This window comes from Ovis canadensis, chromosome 18 (assembly GCF_042477335.2).
Source record: "Ovis canadensis isolate MfBH-ARS-UI-01 breed Bighorn chromosome 18, ARS-UI_OviCan_v2, whole genome shotgun sequence".
NCBI classification, from domain to species: domain Eukaryota; kingdom Metazoa; phylum Chordata; class Mammalia; order Artiodactyla; family Bovidae; genus Ovis; species Ovis canadensis.
The window spans coordinates 79,848,081-79,873,933 of NC_091262.1; the positions used below are offsets into that span (position 1 = coordinate 79,848,081).

Genomic DNA, 25,853 nt, shown 5'->3' on the forward strand with positions numbered 1-25,853 from the left:
CAGCCCTCCTCAGCCAGCGTTCACACCACCCCATGTCCAGGCCCAGCCCCGTGTTGCTACAGCTGTGTGGCTGCAGGCAAGTCCCCTGACTTCTCTGAGCCGGGGCCCATGACGCCCGGAATGGGAGTGAGAGTCAGTTGTGAGCAGACGTGAACAGTCTGAGGTGGGTGTCCAGGTGAAGGCCACTCTGGATAAAGCTGTACAGAGCCGCCCCAGGCGGAATCTGAAGAGTTGTGGGCAGGGCTGCGCTCTCCACATGCTCAGAGACAGCGGGGCAGGCGCACGGATGCAGACTCACCTCCAAAGCCCAGTCCTGTCCTCGCCAGTTGCCCTCCTCTGGGGCCTCCATGGCGGGAATGATGAGAGGTGTCCAGCAAGTGCCTGGCACATAGTAGGTGCTCAGGAAACTCCCTCAGGAGCCTGCACATGACTGGGGACCACACTAAAGCGACTGGACAGTGTGGCCCCCGAAGCTGAGACGCCAGGCCCCAGAGGTCAGCGGTCCCTGCCCGCAATCCCTGCCCACGATCCCCACCCCAGAGTGACCCCCAGGCATCGCTGGATTAGAAATGCTGGGCGAGGGCATTGGGGGGCGGAGTGAGAAGGGGGTGCTGTTTGTGGAAAGAAGTGGAACAATCGAAGCCAGCTCGTTCAAAGTTAGAGTCCCTTTTTCCAGAGTGGTTGTTTGGAAGGGAAAAAACATTGTCCAAATCACAGCCGAGAAAACCTGCAATTGCCAGAGAAACGGGAGTCAGTGGCCAAGAAGGATTGCAAAACACCGGCCCTGGGGAAGAGCCGGCCTGTGCCAAGGCCCACAGAGCTGGGCTCGGGGCACCCTCCTGGGCGCTGGCCTGGCCGGGAGGCCCAGAATCCAGACCCTTCACCCCAGCCGTCCCAGCCCGGAGCCGGGGACATGGAAAGACACAACCAAGTGGTCACAGGACGTCCCGGTTTGCAGCAATCCCCCCTGCAGTCTCCCCGAGAACCTTCGGGAGGAGGGTCCTAGCACCAGGAGGTGGAGGACTGGAGGGGACAACCGAGGGGTGACCAGAACATCCCCCGGCCTCAGTACTGGGTCCAGCGTCCAGGACTGTGGGCAGAAAGCATGCAGGAATGGGGGTGGAGGCAGTCTGCAGCCACCAGGGGACGAGAAGGAACCAGTCACTGCGTTCCTGTCCCCAGGGTCCCAAGGTCCCCACACTGTGCCCACCGCCCACCCAGCCCCAGCCCTTCCCGTCCTTCCAGCAGCCCTCCTGATGCACAGGACATCCTGGCCGCCCCTACCCTGAGCCAGGCAGGGCCAGGCCAAGTGAAGGGGCACTTCCTGGATCTGCCAGTCTGGGAGGTCAGGTTCCCCAGAACAAGTTGGCTCTGAGATCCGCTCACCTGCTCACGCACCAGTCCCCAAGGGTACCATGCGCGTGCCATCCTTGCCCTCTGGTGAGAAAGAGAGACATTTAAAACACAGCTACACATATAACTAAATGGCAGTAAGTAGCAGACTGTCTAAGAAGGAGACCTTCCAGGGGGCCTCCTCCAGGGGCCCAGCGGGTCTCCCTGGGCTCTCATGTGTGATCACAGCCCTGAGAAATCACCCTGGAGTGGGAGACCCCTGAATACTTGCCCAATTCAAGGGGTGCCAACCCAGAGGCACAGCGTAGATGGCAGGGTCTTCCCCCAGCACCCAGTGTGTCCATTTTACAGAAGGGAACACTGAGGCCTGGCAAGACAATACTACCCAGGGAGCCTGACACAGAGCACATTGTCCTGGGTGGGCTCCATGGCCCCCTAACCCTGGCTGCTGCCCCTAGGATTCTCCTGGGCGACAAGCAGGGGGCCAGGAAGCAAGGCAGTCGCAGTCCATCAGCGCCTCGGTGGGATTCAGAGAAAGGGCATCCTTTGAGGTGGGATGCAGCCTGTATCCCACGCGCGTCCCTCAGCGGTTGCTTCCATGGGGCAGGACCACCCCAACAATAACCCCACCCCCACGCTGCCACTTTCTAGTGCACCAAGACTTGACTCTGCCCCTTGGAGCCCCACGCCCTTAGTGTTTGATTCCACTGTTTCAGGGGGTGACAATTTGAGCAAAGCCTGTCCCTGCAAGCAAACATAAGGGTGGGGCCTGCATGCGTCTTGCTCACCCGTGACAGTTTCACTCACCAGCACCAAGCCTGTCTTATAATCTATGCTCATAGAAGGAAGGCTCCCTCCTAACCTTAAAACAAGTCGATCAACCCCATTTCACGGATGAGGTTGGAGAGATGCACTGACTCACCTAAGGTCACACAGCAAGACTGGGGGACTGGACGGGAACCCTGACCCTGGCCCCCAGAGCGCCCCCTCCTCCCCACCTCCACTGGCCCACAGGTTCCAGCCTCCTGGGCTACTTCCTGCATGTCGAAAGCAGATTCTCACTCCCCAGCCTGGGCTGCGAGCCGCCTCCTGACTAGGGCAGCCTCTCAGCCAGAAGCAAAAAGAGACAGCGTGGGCAGGGCCAAGAGCCTAGCCAGCTGGGGCTTGAGCGTCTTCCTGCTCTGCTCACCCCTGAGCTCTTCCTTGGTTTCCCTTTCATCACACAAGAGGTTTTTTGCCCCAGTAATAGCCGAGACCCTTTCCTGTCTGACACAGTGTGGTCTACAGTCTAGAGCAGAAATGTTTAAGTCTATGGCACACACGTCCCTACATGTGATTTCCACACTTACAGCAGACATCACTAATCAATCACCAATCTTTCCGACATCACTAATCACTCACCCATCAATCTTTCCCACTGAGCTCATACAGAACACTAGAATCCTTGTCAACACAGAGCACAAGGTAACCATTTGATCAAAGCTGACAAATAAGATAAAATCCCTGGTCTAGAGTGAAGCTCAGAGAAGGCGATGGCACCCCACTCCAGTACTCTTGCCTGGAAAATCCCATAGATGGAGGAACCTGGTGGGCTGCCGTCCATGGGGTCGCACAGAGTCGGACACGACTGAAGCGACTTAGCAGCAGTAGCAGCAGCAGAGTGAAGCGAGGTTGGGAGCCAGCCCTGAGGATCAGGCCTCCTACTATTATCAAATAGCACCTACCTGTTCGTTGTTTCCCCATCTACTTGCCATCAAGTAATGGGACTGGATGCCATGATCTTAGTTTTAAGCCAACTTTTTCACTCTCCTTCTTCACTTTCATCAAGAGGCTCTTTAATTCCTCTTGGCTTTAAGATCATGGCATCCAGTCCCATCACTTCATGGCAAATAGATGGGGAAACAATGGAAACAGTGAGAGATTTTATATTTTGGGGCTCCAAAATCACTGCAGTGGTGACTGCAGCCGTGAAATTAAAAGAAGCTTACTCCTTGAAAGGAAAGTTCTGACCAACCTAGACAGCACATTAAAAAGCAGAGACATTATTTTGCCAATAAAGGTCCATCTAGTCAAAGCTATTGTTTTTCCAGTAGTTATGTATGGATGTGAGAGTTGGACTATAAAGAAGGCTGAGTGCTGAAGAACTGATGCTTTTGAACTGTGTATTGGAGAAGACTCTTGAGAGTCCCTTGGACTGCAAGGAAATCCAACCAATCCATCCTAAAGGAGATCAGTCCTAAATATTCACTGGAAGGACTGATGCTGAAGCTGAAGCTCCAATACTTTGGCCACCTGATTCGAAGAACTGACTCATTGGAAAAGACCTTGATGCTGGGAAAGATTGAAGGCATGAGGAGAAGGGGACGACAGAGGATGAGATGGTTGGATGGCATTGCTGTCTCAACGGACATGAGTTTGAGTATGCTCCGGGAGTTGGTGATGGACAGGGAGGGCTGGTGTGCTGCAGTCAATGGGGTTGCAAAGAGTCGGACACGCCTGAGCGACTGAACTGAACTGCCTTTCCAAGGGAAGCGCCGTGAATAGTGGTCTGTGACCGTGCTGGTGAGGAGTATCAAGGCTGCATTGTGTCCATGGCTGCTGCCCCCTCCAGGCTGATGCCGCCAAGACCAGAGGAAGACCCAGGCGCAGGCCAGGCCCGGCCCTAGATGCACGGTCAGAAGGTTTGCCCCACGGCCGTCTCATTGATGAATCCTCTTTCTGAGCATGCTTCCTCTTTTCGTCTCAGCTCAGATCTCATCTCCTCCAGGAAGCCCCGCTCCAGTCTTCTCTCCCGTTAGTGAGGGGTCCCTATGGTACCCCTACCGGTCATTGCTCCTGCAGCCGCTCAGCAGACACACTGTGTCGTGTTTGCCTGTGAGCAGGTAAAGCCAAGGCCCCAACTCCCGGTCCAGCACCTGTGGGGATGACTCACCTGGTGAGCAGGCAGCATCCGCTCACCTGCTCACGTACCAGGCCCTGGGGGTTCCATGCATGTGCCATCCTTGCCCTCTGGTGAGGAAGAGAGACATTTAAAAGACAGCTATATGTATAATTAAATGGCAAAAAAGTAGCAGACTGTCTAAGAAGAAGACCTTCCAGCGGGTCTCCCTGGGTTCTCACAGCCCTAGGAGCAGGCGGGGTGCTTTGCCTCCCTCTTTCCTTAGCCTTCCCAACCACCCCTTTGCAGAGGAGGCCCCGGACCCCGGGGGGGAGGGAGGGGCCGAGGACCCCCAAGCAGGAAGTGCAGCCTCTGCTTCGCCTGGACCCCAGCCAGATCCCTGCTTGCCTTGGACCCCTGTTTCCCCTGGATCCCACCTCCTCTCACAGGGAAGCAGCTGCCCCTGGCCAGGCCCTTCTGGGTCAGCCCACAGCCGAGTCGGGGCCAGAGGCTGCCCGTAAGAAGCCGCCTGCCTTGGGCGCTACAGTAGGTCTCAGGCCGCCTGGTCTGGTGGCCGAGCCAGTCTCCTGGCGGAGGGGTGACTTCAGCTTGGCCGGGAAATGTGGGCAGGAGAGGGCAGGGCCAGGAGGCAGCCCCCACTGGGGCCAGCCCGGCAGGCACAGGAGGCAGGGAGAGCTTTCTACCTGGGCGGTGATCAGGGCTCACAGGCTCACCGCTCCCCCACCCATCCCCCTGCCAAATTGTACTTAATGATAATGGCAGACGATGGCAGGCATCCACGCCATGGCGCAGAGCATGACAAACACTCCGCGGCTCCGCGCCAACATGCCCTGCTCCCCCGCGGCGCCCGGTGTTCTGAACAGGAGGCCGAGAGGGGGCATCTCGGGCCACGGGCAGCCCCCCGCAGCCGGCCCAGCCTGGACTCCTCACTGGGCGCTGTTGGGCAGGGCCTGGGGCCCAGGACCCCGTGGCCACCTGAGCCCCGGGCCCAACCCCTCTCCCGTCCCCTGGTGTCCCTTGCCATCACCTCCCCTTTCTAGCAAAGCAGAAAAGCCCCAGCCCAGCCCGGTGGGGGAGGGGCTCCGAACAGTCCTGGAAGACACCTCCCCCCACCCACCAGCAGCATCTAGAATCACCAGCCCAGCCCCACCACCCATTCGAGGGGCCAGCGGCTGCCAAGGGGTCTGGGAGGACCTGGGGACACCCCAAAATGGGGAGACCTGGAGGGGTGAGGCCCTGGCTCCCCTCCCAACCCAGACTCCCTCTCTTGATGGGGGAGCTGAGAAGGGGAGGAGCAGGGCTACTCTGTGTCCCCCAAGAGAAGCCCCAGCCCCCCTCCCAGCATTACAGGCAGTGGGGAGGGGCCTGCACCCTTCTTAACCATCGTCAGAACAGTGCCGGGGTCCTGCTCCCACCTGCTCCCACTGCACGGCCTTAAAACAAAGGACCAGGCCAATGCTCCCCACCCCACCCGCCGGGAGAAGCGCTGCAGAGTCTGAGGGCCAATAATGATAACCAACAGCAGTGGCATGGTGGGGCCTTTGTGCCAGAGTTGGCCCTGCACACCGGGAGAGAACGGGCCACCCAGATGGAGGGAACCACGTATTTAAGTCTCAAGGGTCAAAGCCAACCATGAACTCTCCTGGATGGACAGGAAAGCAGCTGGCAGGGAGGGGCTGGGAAGACGCACCAGGGCTGCGCCAGGAGGGCGGTGGTCCAGGAAGGCCACACCTGCTGCAGGTGGATTGAAGGGGCCCAGGCTGGGCACAGGGATGGGATGGGACCAGGGCCCAGGCAGCAGTGGTGGGAAGAGAGACGGGGGGTGACCGGGGCCAGTGAGGAAGGCAGAGGTGCCGTCAGTGGGACCTAGAGACGAGGAAGCTACAGCCAGGGAGAAAGGGGTGGTTTGCATGATCAGGTTGATGGTGGTTCTGCTCCTGAGATGGGCACAGGAGGTCAGCAGGTATTTGGGGCATGTTTCCTTGAAATGCCCAAGGGCAGCTGGGTCCAGGGAGCACCTGGGCTCGGCACAGAGCGGTTAGCTGTCATTAGCATGTGGCATCCACTGGCACTTAGGTGTGGGAGAGATGGCTCAGGCAAGGGAGAGGCGGAGAAGACCTAGGTCCTTGACCTGGCCTCGGACACCTGGGGCAGAACCCTGGGGGATCCCAGAGCCCACAAGCCCACCGCGAGTGTGACAGGGAGAAAGGACATCAGGGTCAGGGCCCCAGGCACCCAGAACAGCGGCTGTGGGTGACAGTGCTGAGTGCCACCAGGAGGAGGGGCCCTGGGCTGCAGGTTAGGGGGCCATGCCCACTGGGTCCCGGCAGGAGGCCACTGCCCTTGCAAATAAGGAGAGCTCAGGAAAGCAGAAGGCGGTGAAGGTGTGGGCAGCATGGGCAACCTGCAGGGGCAGAACACTCTTCCAGGGCAGCAACTGCAAGCAGTTACCCTGTCCCAGGCCTGGAGGAGCGAGGGGAGTAATGCACTAACTGGTACCTAGAGCCAGACGGTGAAGCTGGTGGAGAGGGCCCTGAGAGATGCAGGAGATGGGGGGGATGCAGGAGGTGGTGATGAAGGAGGGAGTGGGGAAAGCCCCGTGGGTACCATGGCTGGGAGGCAGGAGCTGTGGCTCCCACCTCCCCCATGCACCAGGGGACAGAGGCTCAACAGGGGTCAGAGACGCAGGGGCGGCATCTGGGTCAGATGGGTGGCTTGCTCAGGTGTGGAGGGCCTTGGACTTGCCTAGGGCTGGGGCTTGGTGGCCAGGCGGGCCAGGAATGAGGGAGGTGAGGACTCACACGATGGGATCAGGGGCCCAGAGTGGCCAAGAGGGGTGTGACACGGAGGATTGATGGGTAAGGGGAAAGTGGAGAGGTCAGGGCTCAGGGGACAAAGAACCAGGCACAGGATGATCCGAATCAGGAACGAAGGATACAGAAGGGAAAGGGAAAGTGTTATTTGCTCGGTCGTGTCCGACTCTTTGCATTCCCATGGACTGTAGCCTGCCAGGCTCTTGCCGGGATTCTCCAGGCAAGAACACTGGCGTGGGTTGCCATGCCCTCCTCCAGGGGATCCTCCCAACTCAGGGATTGAACCTGGTTCTCCTGCATTGCAGGAGGCTTCTTTGCCATCTGAGCCACCAGGGAGGCCCTCGAGAAGGGAAGGAGATGCTTAGATGCTGGAGGCGCAGGTTTTCAGAGCCAGAGGGGCTGGGTGCGGTGGAGTCTGCGTGTGCCTAGGGTGCGGTGGTGACACCGAGGAGGGTCGTGGGGGCCGCAGGGGTGGAGGATTGAGAGGCCAGCAGCGGCTGGGTGACCATGGAGATGTGGAAACGGGTGATGGGCCGGTGGGGGGTGGGAAGCAAAACAGAGGCAGGGTGCAGGGGGAGAGGAGGCTGGAGAAAGGGGGTCTGGCTGGAGAAGCCTGGGGGGTGGGGGAGCTGGTGCAGTGAGGGAGGCACCATCAACAGGTGGCCTGGGGCCGGGAGAGGGGAGCCAGGTCAGCCTCGGCCAGGGAGCAAGGGGCCGCGCGGCCAGCACCCTGGGGCTTCCAGAGCATCACCCGCACGGAGCGGGAGGTCGAGGCCCAGAGAGGCAAGAATGGGTCCCCACCCAGAGCCGGGGCCTGCAGGACCAGGACTGCCTGACACCTATTTCCTGCCCCCAAGATTGATCCTGCTCCTTCAGAGGGCAGCAGAGAGAGCATCCAGGGGCAGGCGGTCCCCAATGACCCATGGGACCACCCCCCACCTCCAGTCCTGGCTCCACACGTAGCCCACGGGCTCCGGGAAGGCTGGGCAGGGCTGTGCGGCGGGGCTGGGAAGTGGGGGGCGTGCGTGGTGGGGGCCGTCCCTGCGGGGGTAGGTGGGTGTGCTCCCCGAGTGGGTAATTAGGACCGCAGGGGTGACAGGTGCCTGCAGGGAGGAGGAGACGCTTGTGTCTCCAGGCAGCGTGGGCTGGGGCCGGGGGCGGAGCCAGCCCCACCCCGCAACCCGGGGGTAGGTTGCGCTGGGGGCTGCTGCAGAGGGTGCGGAGGGGGATGGGCAGGTCTTGGGGAGCAGGGTGAGATGGGGGCGCATCGGCAGCGCAGCACGTGAGCCTGCCTGTGGGAGGAGGGGAGGGTGTGGGTGGGTGGGAGCTAATTAGCTGGAGCCTGGTCTCCGCGCAGAGCCTGGACGCCAGCCCGCGTCTGGCAGCCTCTGCTCAGCCTGTGCCAGTCCCCCTCCCCAGTCTCACAGCGGCTCCCCACCTACCCCAGAACAGCCCCCCACCCCTAGCGGCCCTCCGGGGATGGCCGGACAGTCCTCCCTAGTATCCACCAGGCCATCAGCCAGATGGGGGACAGGGGTGAACACAGAGGGCCATCGGGGAGGGAAGAGGGGCCCGCTCAGCGCTGGCTCCCACGGGACTGCCCCATGCCTGCCCTGGCAGGTCCACACAAGCAGGTCAGGTCCAGGGGCGGGGAAGGCACTGACCCTCAGCACAGACAGGGCAGGAGCAGAGCCCGACCAGGCCCACTGCCTACACCCACCCCAGACTCTGCCTCAGGCCCCTCTGGGTTTCTGAGCTCCTGGGCCAGCCTGGGCAGTGCAGGACTCTCTGCCTCAGAAGCTGCTCCATCAAGGGTCTGGGGCAGGGGTGAGGGGCGGGGGGGCAGGGGTGAGAGGCAGGCGGGCAGTGATGTTTTTGAAAAGTGCTCCAGGCCTGAGCACATGTCGTGGGGTTCCACGTGGAGCTGAACCAGGTGGATGCTTCTGACTGCATTCAGTAGGCGCTCAATAAACAGTGACCCCCTGGGCTTGGCTCCCCTGGGGCTACAGTCCTCGGAAAGTCTTCACAATTCCCTTTTTCCTGGTTATTAAAGCCAGGCACGTCCATGACATTGCTGCAGAAAGTGTGGGGAAACGGAGACAAGCGCGCAGAAGGGAACCCAGCCGTCTGGAGTGGCCAGGCAGGCGGGCCTGCTGAGAGCCTGCAGCCGCGTCCCGTGGGGGCCTCACAGGGATCCTCTGCTGTTCACCCGCACCAACTTGCTCAGCCAGCCCAGAGCCAGAGAGGTCCACAGTGGCCTCGACAGGCAAGAGGCCTGCGCTGGTGACCACAGCCCAACAGAAACCAGGCCCTTGTCACCAGAACCTGTGAGCGGCCCCGTACACAGCTAAGCCTTAACAGATGTCATTTAGCCGAGGACCTTGAGGTGAGATGATCCTGGTTTAGCGGGGTGGGCCCTAAACACTGTCACGGGTGTCCTTACAAGAGGGACGGAGGGACACGAGGCATACGGAGGAGAGAGGCACGTGAAAACAGAAGCGGAGCTGGTGATGACGCAGCAACAGACCCAAGCCGCCGGCGGCCACTGCAGGCTGCAAGAAGCCAGGAGAGCAGACTCCCCTGAAGCCTCCAGAGAGCCCAGGGCTGACACACCTTGATTTCAGCCCCAGGCCTCAGAGCTGTAAGAGCCACCACATTTGTGGTCATTTGTTACGCAGATTAACACAGCAGCTCTATTCACCAGGGTTCTTCAGAGAGACAGAACCAGTAAGATGAGTGTGCAGAAAGAGGAAGAGATTGGGCCCCAGGATTACGGAGGCGGACAAGTCCCACAGTCTGCAGTGAGTTGACCAGCCGGAGGCCCAGTTGACAGTTTGGTTCCAGTCCATCTCAGTCTGCCAAGCTGCTGTGACAAAATGCTCCTGACAGTGCCCTAAAAAACAGCAGACATTGACGTCTCACGGTTGTGGAGGCTAGACGTCCGAGGTAATGTGCCAGCGGGGTCAGGGGAGCCTTTCATTGTGTCCTCATAGGGAGGAAGACGCGAGGGAGCTCACTAGCTTCTTTCCCAAGAGCTCTAGTCTCGTACATGAGGGCTCCACTCTCACAACCCAACCACCTCCCAACGCCCCCCAGCCCACTTATACCATCATCCTGCGGGTTAGGTTTCAACATCTGAATGGGAGGGCGGGGGACAGTCAATCCTGAAGGAAATCAGCCTTGAATACTCATTGGAAGAACAGATGCTGAAGCTGAAGCTCCAATACTTTGGCCACCTGGTGCAAACAGCCGACTGTTTGGAAAAGATCCGGATGCTAGGAAAGACTGAGGGCAGGAGTAAGCAACAGAGGATGGGATGGTGGATGGCATCACTCATTCAAAGGAGATGAACTTGAGCAAACTCTGGGAGAAGATGAGGGACAGGGAGGCCCTGCAGGCTGCAGTCCACGGGGTTGCAAAGAGTCGGACAGGACTGAGCAACTGAACAACACTGAATATTTAGATCACAGCATCAGCCAGGTCCAAAGGCCTGGGACCCAGGGGCGCTGATGGAGCCGTTCCCATCCAAAGGCCAGCAGGCCCGGTCCCCAGAACTGATGTTTCAGTCTCAGTCCAGAGGCATGAAAAAGATGACGTCCCAGCTCAACGTCTGTCAGGCAGGAAGAATTCTCTCTTCCCCAGGGGCAGGTCAGCCTTTTGTTCCAGTGGACTGATTGGGTGTGGCCCACCCACCTTGGGGAGGGCAGTCTGCTTCCCTCCGTCTACAGGCTTAAAGATTAATCTCATCCAAAACACCCTTACAGAAACACCCAGAATGATGTCTGACCAAATATCTGGCCACCCTAAAGCCCAGGCAAGTACACACATAGAATCAAGGCTCACAGTGGCCACAGGACATGATGGCAGGCCTTGTATGCGGGGTAAGGAGCCCTGTCTTTATCCTGAGGGCCATGGAGAGCCAGAGGAATAATGACGGGAGGCACTGGGGTGAAACTGTACATGAGAGAGACCGTGTGCCGTGACCGGAAGGGGAGACCCAGGAGGTGGTCCGGGCAGGTCCAGGTGCTGAGGAACGGGAGAGGAGGGGACGTGTGGGTCCCCGGGGCAGGCATGGGCAGACGGCCTTGGAAGCGTAGGTCCCCTTTAGCAGGGGGTGACCTAGGGCATCGTGGCGTTGGCCCACCTCCACCCCTTATCAGCCCAGGTACCCGTCCTTGGGATGTTCTCATGTCGCAGGGCCACATGGGGTGCCCACGAGTGCAGCCTCAGGAGATGGGGGCCCACCCCCATGCCAGGCATGCACCCTGCCAGAGTGACCTTTGCTCCAGCCAACTCAGGGCTCAGAGGGCCCCCTTAACTTCTAGCCCTGTGAGAGGGGCATGGGAAAAGCATCTTTTTTCACTGAAGAAAATGGAAAAACCTCACCTCACCTCAGCTGTAATAAGCTAATTTTCTCGTCTAAGTGGGGCGTAATCAAATTCAGCCCCATAGCCTCATTTCCAGGCAACTTTATTCATTGTTATTTTTATTCCAAGAATTCTCTGGCATTTTCTGGGAGCCACTGAAGGGTTTAATAGCTGCCTAAGTAGCAATGTACCCTGTTTGGAGCAAAACCCAGGAGCAAATAGTCACAACCCGGGAGGGTTGGTGGGGGGGTGGTTTCCTGGGAGGGCAGGGGAGGTCACCAGCTGGCTCGGCGGGTGGAATGCCAGCTGGGTCAGGGGTCTCTGAGTCCCCGGGTGGGGTGATCAGTCTAAAAGGCCAGGAGCCTGCACAGAAGAAAGAGTCTGGGGCCTTGGGGTTGATGAAGACGACAGCAGGCAGAGGGGTCATGCCTGAGGAGCTGAGGGTGAGGTCTTCAAGCTGGAGGACTTGGGTCCCTGGGGGCCTCTGGCTTCCCTGCGACACGGGGCTCCAGGGAACTGGGCTCGGGTGCCTGTGTGTGTGTGTGTTCTGTCTCCCCATTAAACTGAGATTCACGGTCCACAGCCTCTTGGGGAGGCCCAGCACCCAGCAAGGATGAGAGTCACCATCTCTCTAATCCATCTTCTCAGTGGCCAACCTGAGGACATCTTGTAGCCAAGGTGTCCCCAAGAGCTGGCCAGGGTCTCTGCATCTGCCCGGGGTCCTCTGTGTCCAGCACGGGGACTCCCCCAGGTGGTGGTGGGAGGCCAGAGAGAGGGGAGCCAGAGACCGATGAGGAGGCTGCCACCACGGTCCCCTGGGCTGGGGCCTGGGGACAAAGGACACACAGGACGGTGTACAGGTGGGGCCCACCAGGCTGAGGGACCGCATGGATGCCGACACTTAGACACAGAGACTATGGCAGCTGGGACTGAGGCTGGTACACGGGCGGGGCGGGGGGGGTGGAGGCAGGGTGTCGGGGATGTCAGTCCAGGGGATCCCAGTAGAAAACGGGGGTGTTTCAGAGGCCCAAGGGGGGTTCCAGATGCTGGAGTTGGAAGAGGGTTTGGGTCGAGGTTAGACTCACCTGGGGGTCTGCCCCGGCCACCCCAAGCTCAGGGTCCCCCAACACCACCAAATGCCTGTGTCCCACAGAAGGGCTACCCTACCCTCAGGACTATTCTTAGCTTCTCCAGGTTCCCTCAGTCCACATTGCACGTGGCTACCAGGTCCCTCCAGGCTTTGTGAGTGTGTGAGCGGTCTGAGGAGGTCCGGCCTGTATGTTTCCCATTTGTGTTGCTTAAATCACTAAATGGCTCCTTTGTAAGAGTCATTTGACGTTCAGGAAGTCTTTTGATGCCTTTCAAAGGGCTTTTTAATAAGTGTTTCTAATCCTTTTCTCTTAAAAACAGGAAGTTACACTTTGTCGACCGTAAACACCAGAAGGTCCTCATCTGGTCAGAGATGCACAAGCCACAGGCTCCTGCGGGTTGAGAAACCCACCCAGGCCGGCCGGGCCCCTGCACACGGGGCGCTTCAAGCCAAGGATGGAGCCCGGAGCCTCTGCCCACATCCCCATGCCCAGCACTGGGCCACAGACCGCCGTGTGGGGGACCCTGCCCCATGGCAGGGTGCCAGGACTCACGCCCGTCCTCGGCAGGGGCGTCTCCTCAGGGAGCGGCCCCACCACTGCCCAAGCCAGGCACCCCGCTCATCCTCAGTGACCCCCTTCTTCAGCCCCGTTCCCCTGCTGCTACCCTTTCCACCCTGTAGATCCGGGCCCTTCTCCCCTGCAGAGACCCTCCTGGCTGCCCCTGCCCAGAAAAGGGGCCCAGAGACCTTGTTTGCCTGAATGGGACCCCCAGGATTGGGCTGGACCCCAACCACCCGCCTTCCCCCTCTGCTCCAACATCACCAAACAGCCTGTGAGACCCTAACATCTCCATAGCTTCTCAAGCACTGTTCCCTCTGACTGGAAAACTCGCCTTCCACTCAGCCACGCGGCCAGTGCCCCCATCCCTCATGCCCTCCTCTCTGATGGCCTTTCTGGCTCCCTAAGCAACTCTTCCCCTCGAATCCCAGAGCCTGGTGCTTTGCTTCAAGCCTCTGTGATGTTCGGGGTATACGCTGCAAAAGTAATGTCACCTTGCTAAACCCAGAACCCCTCAGAGATGGAGCTCTGTCTTTTTATCTCCGCCCCCAGATAGTCAGCATAGTCCCAGGCCATCCATCAGAGGGGCTGCCCCCAGCTCAGGACTCAAACTCTGATTCCAGCCAAGGGCCTGGGCCTCCCCAGAGAAGGGGCGGAAGTCCATACCTCCAAGCTGGCAACAGAAGAAGCTAGTAAAAGGAATTTGGCCTCTATGCACCTGTGCCCATACCAAGCCTCCACCCCCAGAGGCCAGGAGCTCTTGGTCACGTTGCCCAGCACCATGCCTGCTGCAGCACTCACTGGGTGGCAGCTCTGGGCAGCAGGAACCCACCCCTGACCAGGAGGAACCAGTCCTTTCTCCCCGAGAGCAGGATGCCGACAGATGCTGGGGTCTGGAATTGGGCCGGGGCCAGCAGGGAAAGGACCCTGGGGGCCCTGCAGCCCAAGGGAGTTGAGAAGAGCCATTCTGCCTTGGTGATGTGCAAACCCAGCCCGGTCATAGGAACACAGTGGACACTCAAACCCCAGCTGGATCTGAAGATGTCTCAGCTCCCTTCTAACTTAGGCATTGATCATTCATTCATTCATTCACTCAACAAAAATGCTCAGCCCTGTGCCCGGGTGCTGGGGCTCAGAGATGGACCAGAGAGCGTCCTGCCCTCCACAAACCCCAGCCCATGGGCAGACACATCCGGAAACAAGCCAAGACATCCTCCAGAGTGTCAGGAATCATCCTGTTCACCGCTGCACCCTCAATTCCCGGCACAAGGCCCAGCACGCAGCAGGTGCTCCATCCACAGAGCTTTGTGGACTAAGTAAGGGGGCTGAAGGCCCACAGACAAGGCCAGCAAGGGAGTTGGGTGCAACCCCTAAAACACGCGTGTGCTGAGCAAAGGGTTGGGACCTCATCGAGGGTGCAGGGAGATCCTAGGTTGTGGGATCAAGGAGCAAAAAGGCGCCAGGTTTGTCTTCATGCAACATGGGAGAGGTTCAGGGGTGGGGTGTGTTGGGGGAGGGGGCAGATGTTGTAGTAGAACTGTGGGTCACAGACCCCAAATGACAGTGGCTTCAGGAAAGAAAGGTTCCCTGCTCAGTTAGCTTCCCTGGTGGCACAGCGTCTGCCTGCAGTGCAGGAGACCCGAGTTCCATCCCTGGGTCAGGAAGATCCCCTGGAGAAGGCAATGGCAACCCACTCCAGTATTCTTGCCTGGAGAATCCCATGGACCAAGGAGCGTGGTAGGCTACAGTCCACGGGGTCGCGAAGAGCTGGACACACAGCTGAGTGACTTTACTTTCTTTTCTCATTTAGAAACCTGGACTGAAACTGGAGCTCTTCCCCACGTGGTCGTCGGGGTCAGTCTCCACTCTGGCCGCTCTGGCCCAGATATGTGAGCCTGCATGGACCCTTGCCAGCTGCAGGGCAGCCTGCCCTTGGCTGCAGGGGAAGCTGGGAAAGGCCATCTCCTGGGGCAGCCAGGTGCTGGAGGAGCGGCCAGTGGGGACAACTAGCCAGGTCTGCCAGGGCCACTGATTAGGGGGCAATTTGAGCTTCGGTTCTGGAGAGAGGCAGGCAGCCCAGCGGAGGAGGGGGTGCTCTGGGATAGAAGGTCCATTGGAAGGAGCTGGGGTGGGGGCGAGGGCAGAGGAGGGGCAGATCTAGGCAGAGGGAAGGTGCCGAGAGACACCGAGGTGTGTTTGGCCACGTTGAGTATGACCTGCCTGGGGGACAGCCTGATGGAGCAGCTCAGGGGATGCGGTGGGTGGGGGACACACCCCTCAGGGAGAGGGCAGTGCCCAGTGGTGACTGGGCCAGAGACTGCACCAGACAGGGGAGGCCATAGGCAGAAAGGCGGCAGGTTAGGGTTAGGGTTACGGTTAGGGTTAGGGTTAGCTGCTGTGGCGGCTCAGATGGTAAAGCATCTGCCTGCAATGCAGGAGACCTGGGTTCAATCCCTGGCTCAGGAAGATCCCCTGGGGAAGGAAATGGCAATCCACTCCAGTACTCTTGCCTAGAAAATCCCATGGATGGAGGAACCTGGTGGGCTACAGTCCATGGGGTCCCAAAGAGTTGGACATGAGATATTACTTTGCCAACAAAGGTCCGTCTAGTCAAGGCTATGGTTCTTCCAGTGGTCATGTATGGATGTGAGAGTTGGACTGTGAAGAAAGCTGAGCACCAAAGAATTTATGCTTTTGAACTGTGGTGCTGGAGAAGACTCTTGTGAGTCCCCTGGACTGCAAGGAGATCCAACCAGTCCATCCTAAAGGAGATCAGTCCTGGGTGATCATTGGAACGACTGATGCTAAGGCTGAAACTCCAGTACTTTGGCCACCTCATGCAAAGAGTTGACTCATTGAAAAAGACTCTGATGCTGGGAGGGATTGGGGGCAGGAGGAGAAGGGGACGACAGAGGATGAGATGGCTGGGTGGCATCACGGACTTGATGCGCATGAGTTTGGGTGAACTCCGAGAGTTGGTGATGGACAGGGAGGCCTGGCGTGCTGCGATTCATGGGGTCGCAAAGAGTCGGACATGACTGAGCAACTAAACTGAACTGAACTAAGGACTTCACTTTCTTTTCTTTCTAGAGCTAGACAGGGCTCTGACGTGGGGCAAGGGGGTCGGGGAGGAGAGCAGGAACTTGCAAAGGGCGCCATCCCCTAACCTGAAGGGGAGAAGATGCATGCAAGTTGATTGGGAAAGGGGCTGCCAATCAACCTCAAGACTGACATGCAGCCTGGGAGTCCAGGCGGTGGGGAGAGGGGCTGAGGACTAGGCAGGAAGTAATGCTCCGGAGGAAGTCGGACGACCATGGAGAGAGCAGACAGCAGAAGACGAGGAGGTCAGAGGTACAGGGGCGGGAGCAGGGCGGTCCCCCCAGCCCAGCCCGAGGATAGCCACCCAGCCCCGTCCACACCTGGGGACGCCGAGGCCCCGCCTCCAGGCCTTCCAGCCCCGCCCCTCCCCGAGGACACGTGGCTGGAGGCAGGGCTCCAGACCAGCCTCTTCTTTCCGCTGTGGGTGGGGGTGCTCTCTAGGGCCGGCGTCCCCCTCCTCTTCAGAAACCCGGAAGCGGAGGTCCAGAGAGGCCGAGGTCACCTGTGCTGGGCCTGCCTCCCAGGCTTCGGTTTCCTGGCGGGCCCCCATCGTTGGCACAGTGCAGCTGTCCCTTCAGTGACTGGAGTACAGAGTAGCCAGGGCAGGAAGGGGAGACCCCAGGGGTGCCGGAACCGCGGGAAGGCCCAGCTGGCCTGGGAGGCCTGCAGGGGGTCACGCTGGGCACTGGGAGCTGGGCAGGGAATACCCGGCCCTGGAGCACTTTCTTCCGTACCCCCCAACCCCACCCCACACCAGCTAGGGAATCTTGGCTGCTCACCCCTCAGTGCGGCCTGTGCGGTTCTGGGGGGCTCGGCCGGCCAGGGCCCGGGCAGTTCCTGAAAAGGCTTGTGGTGGGACTCGTTGGCTCCCCTGCCTAGGTCACTGGAGCCCGCAGCAGGAGGAGGTCAGACCAGCAGCCTGCCCACCCCCCCCCACCCCCCCGCCCCGCTCCCCGTGAGAGCACTCACATTTCCAGGAAGATTGCAAAACATTTGAAAGACAAATGGTCAGTTCCTCGTAACCCTTCCCCATTTTCCTAAAAAGAGGTGTTGGGGGAGGGAGTGTGCTAGTGGAGAGGGTACCATGAAGCGCTTCCTGGCTGCCAAACTGTGCCCATCCCCAGGCAGGCTTGTAGGCAGCGGGGGAAGGCCAAAGGCGTTGGGGGAGCGGGGCAAGGGGGGAGGCAGTGGGGGTGCTGGGAGGTGCCAGCTGGGAAGCTCCGACATGTCTCCACAGCTGTTGCCAGGACGTTGTCATACTCCCGTCTTGCCACCACTCCAAGCCATGACCCGGCACTGCCCAGCTTCAAAGGGGAGAAGCTGGGACAATGACTTCCCTTGTCCCATGGGGCAGGGAGCAGCGTCCGAGGATGGCCCCCAACCAGGGGTGCACCTCCTGTGTGAGCCCCTCCCCTGCGGGGCAGGCTGGGCCCCCGTGACTCATTCTCAGAACTGATGAAATGTCATTCCCACAACTGGCCGATGAAAGGTGGGCCTTCCATCTTGTGGGACTCTGCTGCTCGGGCCCTGGGATAACACAAGCTCCCATGTTGGAGGGACCCATGTAGGCAGAGACCAAGGGCAGCCTCCAGCCATAAGCTCGCGAGGGATCCTGCCAGCCGCCACCAAGGGAGCTTGGAAGCTGATCCTCCCCAGCTGGGCCTCAAGATCAACACGGCCCAGGCGACACCGAGACTATAGCTTGGGAGGGACCCCTGTGCAGGGGACCCAGCTAAGTGATGCCCAGAGTGAGGGCATAAGTCTTAGGCACTAAGTTTTGGGATACTTTGTCACACGGCGATGGGTGACTGACAGGTGGCATCAGATAAGACAGAGAAACGTAGCGATCTGAGGCTGTGACCTTGAAATCGTCGAGCAGTGCCCCCCTCTGTAAACTGGCAATGCCCACCTCCCCACAGGGCGCCAGGAAGGATCAATAATGCAGTGCAGCTCAGGCACCCAGCCCACCAGCCTCAGAATGGAGAGGTGTGCTGCGCTCACCTGCTCCTCCAGGAAGTCAGCCCTTCACGATCCCCCAGCTGGATCTTGCCTTCCCCTCCTCGGGCACCCCAATGACGTGGCTGTGTCTCCGTCGGAGTGCTTTGTTTTCCCCTGAGCTTCCAGTCTTTTGAATCCAGGTCTGATGCTCCAGTGACCCCTACCGCACCCAAGAGCTGTCATCGTTCTTCCCAGTCCAGCAAGAATGAGGCCTGAGGGTCCCACAGCAGGTGTTCAACCAAAGCTTGCTCAGAAGAAAATGGAAAGAGCCACCAGACATCCCTGTCTGTGAGACAGGACCTGGGATGGTGACCAGGACAGACTGGGCAGGTGAGAAAGAATCCCTCTGCTCGTTACTCCTTATCCCTGAGCCCCTAATCCGGGTTAGGTGGGGGTGCAGGGCCCTAGGGCACTGAGGATGAAGACGGAAGGAGGTCTGGGGACCCTGACCAGGCCAGCTGCAAATACTAGGTGCTGCTGAAGGGCTCAACAGTGCCTTAGAACGTAGGACTGACTGGCCAGGGCAGGCTTCGGGCTAGAGAACAGTGAGGCTGGATTCACTTCCCGACAAATCGCTCTGCCCCCGGAGTGCTCAGCCAGGAGGCAGTGATGCAGGTGCTTGGAGGGCCGGAAGATGATCTGGGCCACTGGTCAGCTGGACCACTGACTCTGGAATGCTTAGTCACGTGACATCCCCTCACAGAGCCTCAGCATCCCCAGCCAGGTGATTCAGGATTTCTCAAAGGAAGGCTTTGCACCTGCCCCCTTCCCCCCAAAAAAGAAAAAATTGCTGTCCTGAGGTGTAGTGTGAGTGGAACATCTCAAAGCAGAGCAGTCAGGCTGAGTAGCCGAGGTGGAGAATCCAGTTCGCACCAGCCTAGCCAGCCCCCTCCTGTGATGGCCTATTGAAGCAGCTATTCATTCTGAGAAACCAACTGTGTCTCCAGAGACAGGAGACGCCCCCACCAAGGGGCAAAGACTATGATAATCTGTGTGTCCCAGCACCCAGCCCCAATCTGGGAAAAAAAAAAGTCTCCATGGGAGTCGCTGAATAAATGAAAGAGGGGCCCCAGGGACCTGTGACCTGTGTATCCGAACACCCAGTGGGCAGAGGGGCAGTCATGTTCAGAGGGCCTGGAGGAGCCAGGAAAAGACCAGGGTGGCACTGGGCTCCCCTCCCTTAGTGCTAGGAGTCAGGACTGGGCGGCTGAGGGCAGCGAGGGCCAACACCAGGTGAGGAGACGGAAGAGGAAGCGGGGAGGGGCCCCAGGGAGGGGCTGGGGCAAAGGTGCTGCTATTACGTGTCCCATGGAAGGAGCCATTACCCCCCACCCCCGCAGTGACTAGGGCCCCTGGGAGATTTCACCGTCTGTCTGACCTCAGCAGCCAGGGCCTCTGGGGCCACAGGCTGGTTCAGCTCAGGGCAAACTCCACAGCTGGGAATAAGCAGCAGCCTTCCTCTCAGCTGGTGAGCTAGGCCCCAGCCCTGCTCAGGGGGCCCCACCACCCCACCCAGGCCTGGCCTGCCTACTTCCTACTCTGGACCCTAAGCACTCCTGTCGGTAGGATGCCACCGGTGAATTCAAGCCAGGCTCCTGAGTGGGGCCCAAGAGCTCACCCAATGTGCTGGCTCTTCCTGAACCCACTCCACAGACTGGGGCCGGGGGTTGGTTTCGGGGTGATTCAAGCTCATCACGTTTATTGTGCACTTTGCTGATAGCTCAGCTGGTAAAGAATCCGCCTGCAACGCAGGAGACCCCAGTTTGATTCCTGGGTCAGGAAGATCTGCTGGAGAAGGGATAGGCTACCCACTCCGGTAGTCTTGGGCTTCCCTTATGGCTCAGCTGGTAAAGAATCCACTTGCAAGGTGGGAGACCCGGGTTCCATCCCTGGGTTTGGAAGATCCCCTGGAGAAGGGAAGGGCTACCCACTCCAGTATTCTGTCCTGGAGAATTCCATGGACTGTAGTCCATGGGGTCACAAAGAGTCAGACGGGACTGAGCGACTTTCACTTCTTCACTTCACTTCTTATTTCTATTATTATTGCATCAGGGCCATCTCAGATCCCTAGGGATTCAATCTCAGAGATTACAGACTGCTGCTTTAAACCACACCACGGTGCAGGGAGGAGGGCTGCCCTGGGCTGGTCCTTGAAGGAGCAGCGTTAGTTTTCCGGGAGGAGAATGGGTGCTGCTAGAGGCTGGGCCATCAGCTGTGAAGGTGCCTGTGATCCCCCCTCTCCATGAAAGGCCATTTGCCCTAGCATGCCCGGGTCCCGTGGGCCCCACAGCTGCAGCAGCCTCCCAAAGGGATGTTTCTCAAGGCCACATCTGATCGCCACTTGTTTCTGTTTGACGCTTTCAGCGGCTCCGCGTCACCATCCAGAAAAGGCTCAACCCAGGAGTCAGCAGAATCATGGCCCCAAAAGACGGCCTTATCCGAATGCTGAGAATCTGACAAGTTCTTCTCTCTGGCAGAGGGGGCTTCGCAGAAGTGATTGAGTTAGGGATCTTGAGATGGGGACGGGGGGTGATCCTGGATTGTCTGGGTGGGCCTAGTGTCATCACCAAGGTCCTTTGCCTTTTAAAAAACCTTTTATCTTATATTGGAGTATAGCCAATCAACAACGTTGTGATAGTCTCAGGTGGACAGCGAAGGGACTCAGCCATACGTGTTATGCGCGTCCATTCTCCTCCAAACTCCCCTCCCAGCCAGTCTGCGATATGACCTTGAACAGAGTTCCATGGGCTATACAATGCGTGCTTAGTTGCTCAGTTGTGTCTGACCCTTTGCAACTCTTTGGACTGTAGCCCACCAGGCTCCACTGTCCATGGGATTTTTCAAGCAGGAATCCTGGAGTGGGTGGCCATTTCCTCCTCCAGGGGATTTTCCTGACCCAGGGATCAAACTGAGGTCTCCTGCATTGCAAGCAGATTCTTAATCCGCTGAGCTGTCAAGGAAGCCCAATAGGTCTATTTATTTTATTTTAAATATTTATTCACTTACGTGGCTGTGTCGGGTCTTAGTGGCGTCACGAGGGACCTTCTCCTGTGGCACGTGGACTCCCTCGCGGCTTCAGTAGCTGTGGCTCGAGGGCTTATTTGCCCGGAGGTGTGTGGAATCTTGGTTCCTCAATTAGGAATCAAACACATGTCCCCTGCATTGCAAGGCTGATTCTTAACCACTGGACCACCAGGGAAGTCCCTGGTTACCCATTTTTAAATAGCCGAGGTCCTCTGAGTGAAGAAGCCGGGAAAGGAGACTCGGAGCTGGAGTGCGGGCAGGTTGAAAGGCGGCCTCTAGGAGCTGGAAGGAGCGAGGAGATGGCCCCCGCCCATTCTGCAGCCTCCAGCAGGAACCTTCCCCCCCGGCCCCTTTTGAGCTTCTGCCCTCCAGGTGATATATGAAACTCAGACATAAAGAAGGCTAGGCACCAAAGAATTGATGGTTTCGAACTATGGTGCTGGAGACGACTCTTGAGAGTCCCTTGGACACCAAGTAGACCAAACCAGTCCATTCTAAAAGAAATCAACGCTGAATATTCATTGGAAGGACTGGTGCTGAAGCTGAAGCTCCAGTACTTTGGCCACCTGATGTGAAGAGCAGACTCGTTGGAAAAGACCCCGATGCTGGGAAAGATTGAAGGCAGGAGGAGAAGGGGACGACAGAGGATGAGATGGTTGGATGGCATCACCGACTCAATGGACATGAGATTGCGCAAGCTTCTAGACATAGTGAAGGAGAGGGAAGCCTGGAATGCTGTAGTCCATAGGGTTGCAAAGAGTCAGATGCAACTTAGCAACTGAGCAACAACGATAACAACAACTCCACTCCATCTGTAGTGATTTGCTGTTACAGCAGTGATAGGAAGCTCATACAACCCCAACCCCTCCCCCCCGGGTCTCCAGGCCTGCCTGGCCATTTTCCACCCTGGAGACAGTTGCTCCCCTCCCCTACTGCCCTGAGCGCCCAGCCTCTTCGGCCTTCAGCCACACTGTTCCTTCTGCCTGATACAACCCTCCTTGGCCAGAGGCTGTCCACCAGCTCCCACACAGCACTCACCCCAGGGTCCCATCCTCGCTACAGCCTTCTCGATCCTCAGGACGCTCTACCTTGAACAGCTGAATGTGTTGGAAGATAATGGGATCCATGGCCTCTAGCTCTTAGATGGGATAGCTTGGGGTTTCTAAAGGGCCTGAGCCTCAGGAATCAAAGGACAGTCTTTAGAGGGTCCCACCAGCAGGTGGCTTGGCAGTGACCATCCTCTGGCCTTGCGTTCCCCTACTAAAGACTCAAGTTCTGGCTTCGTGGGCTTCCCAGGTAATGCTAGTAATGAGCCCGCCTACCAGTGCAGGAGACATAAGAGACACTGGTTCGGTCCCTGGGTTGGGAAGATCCCCTGGAGGAGGGCATGGCAAACCACTCCAGTGTCCTTGCCTGGAGGATCCCATAGACAGAGGAGCCTGGTGGGCTACAGTCCATGGGGTCACAGAGTCAGACATCACTGACACCACTTAGCACACACACATTTGTCCAGGTTCAAAATGGCATGGGACACTTAACTGCTGACCCTGATCTGAGACCACAGAAAGGGCAGGAATTTTAGAATGAAGACTCAACAGGTGGCCCTGCTCCCTCCTGGTCCACCTCCCAGGGCTCAGTCACCCCTTGGCACCCACGTGGCCCCTAACCCAGCCAGGGGCCCCTCAAGAGCAGGTGGCTGAATGCTCATCCCCTGCTTGGGGGACCACCCTCAGCCAGCCCACCTGCACCTTACAAAGCAGGGCTGTCGGGAAAGCATCCAGACGTGCGTGCCGGCGGGGGAGGGGCACGTGGGGACACACTCGCCACTGCTGCAGGAGCTCGGGAGCCGAGGGCCTCCCCCAGGATGACCCCTGGCTGGACAGAGGAGCATGAAGGCTGCACTCCCCGAAGGTCCCCACCCTGGACCCACAAGCAGCCTTGGAACCAGCCCGCAGCCTGCATCTCCCGTCACCCCTGTAAGAAGGGAGGCTCTGACACCGTGAAGACGGCTACTCAGAAATAAAGTATCACGCGTGCGTGCTCAGACGCTTCAGTGTGTCCGACTCCTTGCTACTCTACAGACTGCCGCCCGCTGGGCTCCTCTGTCCATGGGGTCCTCCAGGCAAGGACACTGGAGTGGGTTGATCTTCTCGACCCAGGGCTCGAACCTGTGTCTCTTCTGTCCACCTGCCAGGCGGGTTCTTTGCCCCTAGCACCACCAAACAGCAAAGAGAAGGAAAAGAAGAAGTGTGCGGAGGACATGAAGACACAGGAGCCCCCCGTGTACCACCGGTGTGAATGCCAAGTGGGGCAGCCAAGGTGGAGAACAGGATGGAACTTCCTCAAAAAATAATCCCCGAACTGCCATTTGACACAGCAATTGCACCCGAAGAAACTGAGATACGAAGGAGACGTTTCAATGCATCTGTGTTCCTAGCAGCAGCATCCACAGCAGCCAAAATGTGGAAGCTGCCTGGCGACTGCCGACAGCTGAACAACAAGTGGTATTTGCTAGAATGTGGCATGATTCTATTAGATTCGGTCTGAAGAAGGAGGGAGCCTCTGACACAGGCCACGAGGCCATTACGCTGAGTGAAGTAAAGCAGTCACCAAAGGACAAAGGCTCTCTGCTTCCGCCCCGTGAGGTTGATAAAGACAGAAAGTACAGGGGTGGTGGCCAGGGGCTGGGGGAGGGGCGGGCGTGTTTCACAGGGACAGTCTCAGTTTTACAAGATGGACGCGTCGCGGGGACGGATGGTGGCCTAACCCTGCGAATGCACTCACAGCCGCAGAACTGCACGCTTGAAGACAGTCAGGGTGGTGAATTTCATGTGTCTTTTACCACAATTAAACCGGTTTAAAGGGGGGGTGGTGGCTTGGACTTGCACCATCTCCTCTCCAACTGTTGTTTTCAAATCCTCTGTATCTTCTTGCAGCTGAAAGGGAAACCCTGTTCCCACACCGCAAGCGAACAGGGCTGTCCAGGTGGATGTGGGGCCCAGACCCCCCTTGGCAGCACCCCTCCGACCCTCAGCACCTCCGATGGGCAGCATGAAGCACCCCACTTGGCGCCTCCTCCAGTCCCTTCCAGGCTGGTGGGTCCTGGAGTCCAAGGTCCCAGAGATGGAGACGGGGCTGAGGGACGCCTCTCCCTGACTTTGCTGGTCAGCATTGCAGACCCTTTGGTCATACCTGGAGGTTGCCCAGGGGGTAGGTGTGGCCTGAAGAGCACCGCACCACCAATGAGGAGTGGGCAGAAGCCTCCAAAGAGCCTCCTCCTCCGAAGGGTCGAGTCAGGACGGCTCCCTGTGGGGACAGCCTTGGGGGCCTGTAACTCCACAATATTAAAAGCAGCTTCTGGAAAAGATTCTCCCCTTTCTCCTCTGCAGCCCTTTCCAGAGATTTCGAGATCATTAATTTAAGTGCAAGAGAAGTCCTGGTGGAAAATATTCATTGTTACAAGCTGGACGTTTCATGTGGGCTCATTAAATCCACCAGCTATCCCAGGAATATGCTGGGGGGGCGGGGGGCGGGAGAGGGACGGGTGGAGTGCAGGGGAGAGGAGGGTCGTCCCTTTGAAGAGGAAACGGGGAGGGCAGGGGACAGGGCAGGCGAGAGGAGGGGTGACCCCTCAGCTCTCACTAAAGTGGGTTGGCTCAGCCCAGGAGAGGGGTCAACACAAATGAGTGCCTTTGAAACTGGGTGCTTTCCGTGCATCACCTCGTCTCAGCCGCCAGTCACAGAAGAGGCATCTGAGCCGCTGGGCTGTTATGCAGACTTGTCCAAGGAGCCGCAATTACAACGGGACACGGCCAGCATGCAAAGCTGTGGACACAGCCCTCTAGGACCGCAGAGCGCCACGTGCTCTGAAAGGCAGCCTCCAAGCTGAGGCCCACTGGCCTCCGGCTGGTAATCACGTAGTCATCTTGCAAACAGTTGATGAACTTTCCTATCTGTGTCTCTACTTGTTAGGATACATATTTGCTGTAATAAATGCCCAAAAAGACCACTGGATTAAACCAGATAGAGGGCTTCCAGGCGGCGCTAGTTAAGAACCCACCTACCAGTGCAGGAGACATAAGAGACGTGGGTTCAGTCTCTGTGTTGGGAAGATCCTCTGGAGGAGGCCTTGGCAGCCCACTCCAGTATTCTTGCCTGGAGAATCCCATGGACAGAGGAGCCTGGCAGGCTACAGTCCACAGGGCTGCAAAGAGTCGGACACGACTGAAGCGACTTAGCATGTGCAGAAGCCAAACAAGAGAGAAGGTTGTTTTTCTTTTTTCTCCCTCTCTTGTAACAGTCTGAGCTTCAGCATTCTAGAGTCATGTTGTGGTCACCTAGGCCCTTTCCACCCTGTTGCTCTGTGAGCCTCAAAACCAAGCTTCCATCATGTCCAGTCAAGATGGCTGCTGTGGCTCCCGCCATCGCATCTGTCATCCAGCAGTGGGAGCAGAAAGAAGAAGGGGAAGCCACCTCTCTTCCTAGTGGGGGAAAGTCCTAGAGGTTTCACAGATCTTGATTTCATATGTGTCATTGGTTAAATAGATACATATAGCTACGAGGGAGGCTGAGAACTTGAAAGAATAGCCAGGTACCCAGTTCAAATTTGAGGTTTCTTTTGCTTTTGAAAGCGTGGAGGGTAGGTAGTGGG

At 58.3% G+C, this 25,853-nt stretch overlaps 2 long non-coding RNA genes across 2 annotated transcripts; one reads left to right on the plus strand and one right to left on the minus strand.

The window, feature by feature from the left end:
• Positions 1-650: 650 nt before the first annotated feature.
• Positions 651-17,054, minus strand: LOC138423575 (uncharacterized). The gene is made up of 4 exons (XR_011250318.1): positions 16,960-17,054; positions 4,286-4,362; positions 1,387-1,437; positions 651-727 (listed from the first exon to the last, which is right to left on the minus strand). It is a non-coding gene; the product is annotated as an uncharacterized lncRNA (long non-coding RNA).
• Positions 17,055-18,196: 1,142 nt separating this feature from the next.
• On the plus strand, positions 18,197-24,567 carry LOC138423665 (uncharacterized). The gene is made up of 2 exons (XR_011250385.1): positions 18,197-18,508; positions 24,139-24,567. It is a non-coding gene; the product is annotated as an uncharacterized lncRNA (long non-coding RNA).
• Positions 24,568-25,853: the final 1,286 nt, after the last annotated feature.